Source organism: Marmota marmota, unplaced genomic scaffold, assembly GCF_001458135.2.
Source record: "Marmota marmota marmota unplaced genomic scaffold, marMar, whole genome shotgun sequence".
NCBI classification, from domain to species: Eukaryota; Metazoa; Chordata; class Mammalia; order Rodentia; family Sciuridae; genus Marmota; species Marmota marmota.
In genome coordinates this window covers 27,272,437-27,282,740 of record NW_025999968.1, presented here as the reverse complement: position 1 = coordinate 27,282,740, position 10,304 = coordinate 27,272,437, and positions in this window count along the sequence as shown.

Sequence of the window (10,304 nt, the reverse complement as noted above, 5' to 3'; positions counted from 1 at the left end):
GCGGAGGTGGGGAAGCTGGTGAATGTGCACCATAAACTATATATTACTTCATTTAAAGATAACTTAAGCTGGGAACGGTGGAGCACACCTGTAATCCCAGACTTGGGAGGCTGAAACAGGAGGATTGCAAGTTCAAAGCCAGCCTCAGCAAAAGCGAGGTGCTAAGCAACTCAGTGTGACCCTGTCTCTAAATAAATGTGGTTCAGTGGTTAAGTGCCCCTGAGTTCAGTCCTGGGTATCCAAACAACAACAACAAAAAGATAACTTAGGACTCCATTCTATATCTAGATAAGGCCTTAGCCTTATTCATGCTTTTATGAAGCCTCTCAATTATGTATATGACCACTGATTTCCCATGAATTTCTTATGAAAAAAATCTCCTTCTCCAACTTTTATACATATAATTACTACTAAAATAATTGCTAGCCATATATTGGATCTTACTGGAGAATTAAATTTACAGTCTTAAACTAATAATGCTTTGGACACATCTATTCATTATATTTTGTATTGTAAAAATTAACTACTGATATGGCATAGTGAAAATCATCCTATTTAATATTAAAATATCTTCGGACAATGCCAGAATTGGGTCATGTGCTATATCACTGAAGGAAGGAATGGCCTTTGCTTGTTTTCATCCAGAAAAGGCATGAATTATACAACTTTAGGGTACATTTGCCTGAGAGGATGGCTCCAAGAAGGCCACTTCTCTCCTAGAATTATTAGCCACTGTGGGGAGGATGCTCTTCAGATACTGTAAGTTAGAAAGTGTGTAAGAAAAGGAAAGTATCACCATCACAGGAGTGGGGATTAATGCAGAAGGAATGAGGAGAACATTCCCCTTAAGATACAGCTGAGAAAAAATATTTCATCATTGTATATCATATACTTCCAAATTATCCTTTAATCTGTTTGTGTGTTTGTATGTATTGGGGAGTGAAAATATACTGTACAAAACACTCATAGACTTTACTTGGCTATAGCTTTCAGAAGTATCACTTTGAAACTAATGTTCCCATTTTTCCAGAACTTTTATTTATAAAAGACTTATAGACTTAATTGCTTTTTGAATTGATGTTAGAGGACGCACCTATTGAAAGAAAAAATGAACTGTGTACATGGATAAGGAAAATCAATCCTAATATTGAGCTGTTTTTGAGTGCAATGTTTTGTCTTTGGTTTTGTTTAAAACATCCTTTTAAAGGAATATATATATATATATATTATATATATATATATATGCAGAAATATATTTTTCAAATATATTTAAAGACCTTTGGAAAAATAAAAGAATATAAATTATTTTTCTCCAATGGCATCCTGATAAAATCAGTGAAATAAGAAGCAAATGTCCATTTGTTATTTCTTTAATTTTGTGCTGAAGCAGTTTTTAAATTTAGTTTCATTACTGTGAGCTCAGTTTTTCCTTCAAAGTAATGAGTGCCCTGCAATGAGTTTATAGAGTTGACAGATGTTTACAATATGCAGAACCAGATACATATATAAACATTTGGGACTTCTATAGAAGTGCAATTGGAACAGAGAGAGAAAGGAAAATGAGAAATAGCAGTTTATTTCTTATTAAACACATCCAGAAAGGGCATGAATTATACAACTTTAGTGTACATTTGCCACTAGATCAATGGAAATTTATTCACAAAACTCTCTAGAAGCAATGATGAGCATATACTGTTTACATTTCTCATTTAAAACATTATAAATTTATATATGTCAATAAGTTACATACTTACAAGAACAGCAGGCAAATTTTGAATAAGAAATAATCTTTTGATCTCATTTTGATGTTTAGTTACATGTGGAAAAACACAGGAATTTGAAATGCGCACATCAAATCCAGAAAGCTACCTTGCATGGGACCAAAAGAACTATATATATTAAAGTCTTGGCTCTACAATTCTAATCTAGCTTCAAAATTCTAATTTTTTATTGTTTTGCATATATTGCCCTTATATTGTTCTTTAATGCTGAGGTTTTCTATACCAATTCTTCTGTGTGTCAAACAATTCAGAATATCATTTTTTTAAATCACTTTAGTCATTTTCTTCTAAGAATTTTAAACACATCTATAGCTTTCCTTCTCCCTTTAGTATTCTCTATAACAACCATTACCATTCTATAGAAATGTTATCAATTGGAAATCTATTTCACATAAACTCTTCATATTTCAATGATGGCACAAGCAAAGGAGTACTTGATATAAAGAATCAATTGACATGAGACCAACATACAATAAAAACATGTACATTTCTACTCTGTCAAGCAATGGGTGCTCTTTTTACTTCAAAAAATTGAGCCACAAACTAAAGGAAGAAAGAAAATGATCTCAAAATTGTTCAAAGACTTTACTGCTTTCTTGTTGAATATGGCTCGAATGAGACCAAATATATGAACATAATCTTGAAAAACATAAAATGAATCACAAAAAAAAACAACCCAACACCTCTGAAAATCAAATACGGTGGCAGTTGATGTTAAAGAAAAGGAAGGGTTATGTAATCAGATCCATGTAACTCTACCTGGGTTGCCATATCAGAAATATCTCAATATGCATGTTGGCACTGGGTTATCTTTAAAAAAAAAAAAAAAGTGAGAGTGGGGGCAGAAATGCTTTCCTAAGAACCTCTTGATGTTTACCTAGCCAAGATTATTGAGAACTCACACAGTTTCACAATTTTCTGATTTGCCCCCCTAAATACTAGGTCTCTGCAACTTCTGTTTAGGTTACACTGATATATTCCAGTTCAAACATCTTTGAAAATACTATTCCTAGAAGAGAATATTGTAGATGCAGTGTTGTGAATTGTGATAAGATATTTACTTGAGCAAATGATTTAATAGACTCCCCTTTAACTTTCATGTTTCAGCAAAAACTTCTAAGTAAATCTTACATGTTAAAATTTTTTTTGGAGAAGAAAGAAACGGTGTTTGTGAATTTCTATTTGAATCAGAAAACAGTTTGACATTATTCATGTGGAAAATATTTATGTGCAGAAAGCAAACAAATAAAATCAAGCCATGTTGTTTTGGTAACAAGTTTAGAGTATTGTATGACATTTGTGTGGCAACCAATGTATTATGCAGCAATGTTTTTTTTTTTTCTAAATAGCTAAATATTTTCCATATACTGTTTCTTTCTTCAAATGAAAACTGCAGACAGCTCTAAAAAGTTATGCAAATTAAAAAAAAAATGGTTTTGACCTCCAGATAAATAATTCCACTAATATTTAGTAACATGAACATCAAGAGAATGGCTACCACCATATTTGCTGCATTTTCCCAGTTTACTTTATGTGAATAAGAAATCATCCCCATGTTCAAAATGTACATTTTACTTTACAAAATATTTTAAGCTTTTTTAAAATGATAGGTAACTGAGAAGAAATACATCCATAAATAATTCCCCACTTCTGGCAATATACACTCTTTAAAATAATCTTTTAGCCATCATGATGCTTACTTAGTAAACATCTAAAGAAAAATTTCACAAATATTCTCACAATTTAAAATTCAATATATGAATTCCCAGGTGTGTGTGTGTGAAAATTTATGAAAAGTCTGGAGATGAATCCCAATTTCTGTAATTCAATTTACTTTTCAAAATTTGCACATTTTGTTTACAAAGTGGAAAATAGTTTTTGTGTAAGGAAATCATTTATATTGTCCCTATTGAGCAACCTATCATCAAACCCACATATGCTAAGGAAATTTATTATTCTATTTTATGGGATATTTTCAGGGAAAATAACTCAATGCATTTGACCAATCTTGCTCCAGCATTTTACCCTTACTTCTGGTGCATGTTTAGAAAGAATTTTCTCCTCTGATTCATTCATTCAACACATTTACTGAACAACAACCATTTGCCAGTCTCTCTGTGCTGGGTATAATGATGAGATAAACAGCTATGGTGCTTAGATATATTCCACTTTGAATCTGGAGATTTACAATTTGAAAGTCACAGAGAGAGAGAAAAAAAAGAACTTGAAAGGAAGAAGATGGATTAAAAATAATCTCTGGGCAATTTGTTTTACCCAAAATATGTTCAATCCTTTGGAAATCAATGTTTCATTCACATGAGAGTTTCGTCTTTAGATAGGGAGAATTCACAATTCTGCTTGTATTTCTAAGTCCTTTATGGTCCAAATTAATAATGATCATTAGGAGTCATGAGTTCTAGATACAGAAATTTCCTTCCAATCCATTAGGCCACTGAAATTTCTATTCCCAAGCAATGGTTTGAACAAGATATTATGTATTTTTAAATACATACCTACAACAACAACAAAAAGCAATATATATATTTTATCTCTGTGATCCTTTCATTTCCCTGAGCACTATGACTTGGATGTTTAATGTTCCCAAAAGGCCCATATGTTAAAGGCGAGGTCATTGAGATGAGACTATTGGGAGATGGTGGAAACTTTAGAAGCTTGGGCCTAGTGGGAGATCCTAAGTCATTGGGGACATGCTCTCAGAGGGTGGTTCTTGTGGTTCTCCTTGGTTTCTGGCAAGAGATTATAAAAGCCTGGGTTTGTCCTTACCCTTTTTTAAATTTCTCTTCCTAGTTCAAGATAAAATTTCTTATTCCTGCACATGCAGGCAGGATTGCTCTCTGCACAGTGATGTGACTATAGCCAGGAGGGCTCTTATTTGAAATATTGTTCTCAGAAACAAATGCCCCTCCCCCCCAAAAAAATAAATAATAGTAATTAGTTTTGACAAGCATTGGTTTCTGATGTACAGATTTCCTTCCTCACAAGACTTACCAGCTTCTTTATATCTAGGCAGATATTTTCTATTGTTTTCATGAAAAGAATTTTTTTAATGTTTAAAATATATTTAATCATTTTTTACATGTGACTTGTTAAAGAGAAAAACAATAAATTGCCATCTGAATCCACAACTGTGTATCAAGAAAACAAATATAAAAGCACATTTGCTTCTGGCTTGAATTTAAAAGAACAATGTGAATTGATTAATTTTTAAAGTGATAAAATGAAGTTGTTGCAATTAATCATTTATATATTTGTCAATTTATATATAGCATCCCCTATACAAACCAGGCATATTGCAAAAGCTTCTTTGATTCACTCTTATATCTGACCTAATTCAATCATCTCTTGACTGAAAACTGGCCCTTCACACCATGCAGTGCTTCAAACCCCCACAAATTGAAAGCAGCCATATGACTGAGTCAGCAAACTTACAACAAGGCCAAATCACTGTCACCATGTGTATTCATCCTTTCATTGTTAATCACTGTCTTCTTGGTCCAATCAATCTATTAAAAGTGTTCTTAGTTAACAGACAAGAAAAACCATTGTGAGTACTAAAGCATAAAGGAAATTATTAAAAGGATATTGAAGAGTTCCCAATTCACAGAAAGGAATAGAGAGACAGTATGAAGCTTCTTTGGCATGAAATTGGACCCCAAATCCTTCCTGCAGCAAGACATCACCACAGCTGCTAATGATCACTGAATTATGATGTTGTAACTTCAGTCTCAGATACTGGATCCACCACCAACAAGGTTGCTACTGCTACCAAAGGAAGCTGAGTTTACTCCAACTACTGCCTCCACGGACATCACTTAGTTACCCACTTTTTGTCCAGTTCTCTCTCCTAATTCTTAAGTCTGGGCAAGTGCTGTACTTTGCAGTGCCTAGGCCAGGAGTAGTAAGTGATGTCAAGAATCTGTGTGCATATCACCCTTATCATTCAGTTTGGGATTTCCCAAGCATAAGGTGGCAGTTCAAATTAGTTATCTCAAAAAGCTGATAAATGTCTGCCTTAATTAACTACAATTTTCCCTAAAGTTGAATTCTGATTTAAGATATTGATGACATTAACAAACCCTACTATCGGATATTTATTTATAAATGAATTTGGAAATAAAAGAAAAAAAGGTGGAATTTTAAAAAAAGTTCTTTTGTATCAAAGAGTGTAGATCAAAGTTACTTCTTAGATTCATTTAGACATGAACCAGCTTACCTTTAATTTGCTTACTTGATTGCTGTTTGCAATGACACATAGATTTATAATTTTTACAATACCATGCTCTATGTTTTACAATATGCTAAAATTATGTTCTTCAAGAATGGGAAGTTTTACATTGTTGTAGAACCTTGCTTGAATTATAAGCAATAATAAATGTGGCCAGTTAAGCAAGATCTGAATACTTGAGACTGAAGAATTTAAACATTATTGTATCTCAGCTGAGTTTATAAAATATATGTTTGTCATATTGAGATTAGAAGTATTTTGTTTGGATTTTTGGAAGTCAGTTGCCCATAGATATCCCTTGGATACCCAAAATGGAAGAGTTTAACCAATTTTCTGTTCTGAACTGAAATGCTTTACCAGGAACCCCTACTGTGAGTGAAATTGACTTAGATTACAAAATCTACAGTCACAGCAAGGGTCAGGGGTAAATTACATCACCACAAAAGAGTGTATCCTGCTAGTTGCAAGTCAGTATGAGAAGAAAATAAAGAAGACAGGAGGGCAAAAAATAAACATCAACAATTCTTAAAAAAAAATACCTTAATAAAACTTTCCTGCACTTGTAACATTTAAAATTTGACTCACTGGAGAGATTTTTGGAATTTAGCTGCAACTTGTACCCTCTATTTGCCTAACATTTTATTTGAACAATATTGTAGAAATGGTTGGATGTAAAAATATCAGGAATTTTTCAACTCTAATGCTATTCACTGGTTTATAATATTATTTACCTCCCATTGTAAATTAAGGATAGAGACACTCAAAGAAATATAACGTGGGTATAGCCCTTATGTTGCTAATGCATGCAAAACCAGAAACTATTGTAATAGTTTGATTTAAAGAGCTCCACAGAGTACTTTTTATGTACATGTATATCAAGTGTGCACACACACACACACACATATATGTATATGTGTATATATATATATATGCACAAAGATCTTGTTTTTACAAAGGATATTTACCCTCTAGATACTATTATAAATTGTATTAGATGTTTCATATTTTTTAGTGATAACTTCTTTATTTTAACATCATCTTAGCAGTTGCCTGGAAACATTTATCTTTGGGCTAAAAAGATGCTATCCTACTCTGGTGAAGATTCTCATTATATCTCCTAAATCATGTAGCAGTTCCCAACATTTAGGCACTGTTTCCTAAGGCATGATCCAATGAGTGCATGCAACAGAAAACCTCTAGAATATTTAATATGAATGTCTGTTGCCTAAATTTTTCTATCACCATTTCTGATATTGAGCACTGAATCTTCAATTTAAACACCCACACATGATTCTATATTCACTATAGTTTGGGAATCATGCTTTAACTATAAAGCCTCACTATCACATTATATATAAATATACATAGAAATTAAAATAACTAATTCTACCATTTATTGAAAAAAGTAGTGAAAAAGGATCAATAAACGTTGAAGTAATATTTTAACATTAATTGAATATTACATTTTTCCAAACCTTTTATTAATTTTGACACTGATCCCTTCATTGAGATTACAGTTGCATTGCATATATATATATATACACACACACACACACACACACATATTTATATGTATATATAATGCATACATAGTTGGCACACCCATGGATTCATGAATCTTTGTAAAAACACTGTTTCCTTTGGAGTTACTTAAGTTACAGTTTGGAAACTTTATAGTTCCCTTGCCTATGCCCTACCATGTAAGAATGTTTAGCATTGTAGTGATAGCTATATAACATACAGGAAGAAAGCAAGTTCCAGGTTATACCAATATATGAATGCTCCTAGATTTAAGAGCAATTGTAAAATGAACCAAGTTGTGATTCTCCATTTTCAATGTCAACAGTCAGAATTCTATTTTGTTAAAAGATATTTGGAATAAATAATTCTAGAATTAATAATTTCATGTTGGGAAAGGTAATCTTATGTAATTAATGTTTTGAAACATTGTTAATTATATGTTTTAATTTATATATAAATGTATGCTTGTTTATAAAATTTATAAATAGAAAAAAGAAATAGTGTCCTGTGTACTACCACTCAAAGATGACCAGTATTATTTGGGTGAATTTTCTAGTATTTTTGCATTTTTTAATTTAAAATGTGTTAACATAAAGTCTTTACTTTAAGGTTTTATTATCCATATTTCCCATTTTATTACAGATTATTTATTATTATTAATGTTGAGGCTACCTATCATAAAATTATTTTCATTTACTTATGCAATATTCCATCTTTAAGTATTTCCATGATTTACAATATTCCCAAATAATAAATGACCCTGAAATTAACTTAAAGCTTAAAACATTATATTAATTTTGTATCATTTCCCTTGGATAAATTTAAAGGCATAAGATACATAAAGGGTATAAGACAGTAAGGCTTTGATAAACTCTTGAAAATTGTTTCTTTGACATTTTAATGACTTCTTGAGGAAAATATAAAAATATTTATGAAAATCTTTTTTAAGATGTTCTTGTTATTTAGCCTAGGTATTAGGCATTAGTGAAAATTATAATGGATAGGTTAAAATCAGTTTTTTATTCATTTTAATATAGAATATCCAACAATAATGTTGGTTACCTAAAGCTATAAACAAAACTCCATAATATGATCTTTCACAGACAAAAAATATTTAAAGAAAAAATATAAAAATTGACTGACAAAACTTTAAGTTAAAATTTTTGGTTACAAAACCATACATACATACTCACACAAGTATTTCAAATATATTTAAATATGTATCATATATAGACATAAACCTAATGAAAATGCAAGAATTTTTAAGTTTTAAAGTTTTTTTTAACTATACATAAAAATTTAAAAATTTTATGTATTAATGGGGTAATATGGTCTATTTTGATATAGCCTGTATACATTATATAATGTTTAAGTCAGGTTAAATATATTTATTTCCTCCAACATTCATGATTTCTTCATGGTGAAAAGTTTCAAAATCTTTCCTTCCAACTTTTTGCAATATACAATACTTCATTGTTATCTACATTCACACTCTTGTGAAGTAGCATGCCAGAACTGCTTGCTCATCTCAAACTGAAACTAATTACCCATTGACCAATCTCTCTCCATCTTTCCCCCTTCCTTCTCTTCAATCCTCCTGCCTTAGCCTCTTCAGCTGCTGGGATTTTAGGCATGCACCACTGCACCTGGCTTTAACACTTTTAAAAGCTATCTTTAATGGAGTGAAGTGATATTTCATTGTGGTTTTGATTAAAATGCAAGTAGGTCATAAAACTGTTTTGTCACTTTGAATATAACATGCTGTCTTTATGGCTTCTGGTAATCATTGTTGTGCTCTCAAGTTCTATATGGTCAACTTTTTTAGATTCAACCTATGAGTGAGGTCTTGAGGTACCATTCTCTCTGTGCCTGTATTTCACTTAACATAGTGATCTCCAGTTGCATCTGTGTTGCGTGTGTGACAGGATATCATTTTTTTTCATCTCTGAATAGCATTTCATTTTATGCATTGTTGTAGTCAGCTTTCATATTGCTGTGACCAAAATACCAGACAAGAACAACTTAGAGAAGAAAAAGTTTACTTGGGACTCACTGTTTCAGAAGTCTTAGTCCTTGCTCTGGGCCCAAGGTGAGGTAGCACATCAAGGGGACAGGACACAGTAGAAGAGAGGTGCACAGCTTATGGTAGGGTCAGAAAGCAGTGAGAGAGAAAGAGGAAGGGGCCCTAGGGAAGATGCACCATTCCAGAGCATGTGCCAGTGATCCATCTCTTCTGTTATACCCCACCTGACAGTTACCATCTAGTCATACCATTCAAACTAGGATAGATGAAGTTATAACTCTCATGATCTAATAATTTTGCTTTGAATATTCTTGCATTAGCACAGAACATTTGCAGGAGGAACACCTCATATCCAAGCCATAACAATATATGTACCACATTTTCTTTATCCATTCATCGGTTAATGACCCTAAGGTTGTTTCCAATCCTTGGTTATTGTGATGAGTGCTGCAATGAGCACAGGAGTGTGGATATCACTTTAACATGCTGTCTTTATTTTTCATAATATCTATAACTAACTTACATCTTTATCAAGAGTGTACAACCACTCCCTTTTCTCCACATCTTCATTAGCGCTTGTTAGCTTTAGTCCATTTATTTATTTATTCATTCATTCATTTTTTTTAGTACTAGGGATTGACCTAGGTGCATTTAAGCATTGAGAAACATCATTAGCCCTTTTTATTTGTTTGTTTGTTTGTTTTACTTTTGAGACAGGGTTTTGCTCAGTTGC